Below are 362 nucleotides of genomic sequence, written 5' to 3'. Positions count from 1 at the left end.
ATGGCCGAAATCGGGACCTGGATTGGAAATGGGATCAGGAATGGGATCGGGAACAGGATCGGGAATGGGGGAAATCCCGGCCTGGATCAGGAATGGGATCGGGAATGGGATCGGGAACGGGATCGGGCACAGGGGAAATCCCGGCCTGGATCGGGAACGGGATCGGGAATGGGATCGGGAACGGGATCGGGCACAGGGGAAATCCCGGCCTGGATTGGGGCTGGAATTTGGGGGGGGGAAAACGCGGATTTTTTTCGGAGGGTGGGAGGAAAAGCCCAGCCTGGATCAGGGCTGGGATTGGGATTGGGAGCAAAGCCCAGCCTGGATTGGGGCTGGGATTGGGATTGGGAGCAAAGCCCGGC

The 362-nt window shown here is 60.8% G+C and overlaps 1 long non-coding RNA gene across 1 annotated transcript in view; it reads right to left on the bottom strand.

The window, feature by feature from the left end:
* The window catches only part of LOC108444735, a 645-nt gene extending 442 nt beyond the window's left edge, over window positions 1-203 (bottom strand). The window contains exon 1 of the long non-coding RNA XR_001859396.1: window positions 18-203. This is a non-coding gene — a long non-coding RNA (uncharacterized LOC108444735). The remainder of the gene's footprint in view (window positions 1-17) is intronic.
* Between the last annotated feature and the right edge of the window lie 159 nt (window positions 204-362).

Source organism: Corvus brachyrhynchos, unplaced genomic scaffold, assembly GCF_000691975.1.
Source record: "Corvus brachyrhynchos isolate BGI_N302 unplaced genomic scaffold, ASM69197v1 scaffold2812, whole genome shotgun sequence".
In the NCBI taxonomy this organism is placed as follows: domain Eukaryota; kingdom Metazoa; phylum Chordata; class Aves; order Passeriformes; family Corvidae; genus Corvus; species Corvus brachyrhynchos.
Note: the sequence above shows the minus strand (reverse complement) of the source record. Positions and strands in the feature narration are given on the sequence as shown.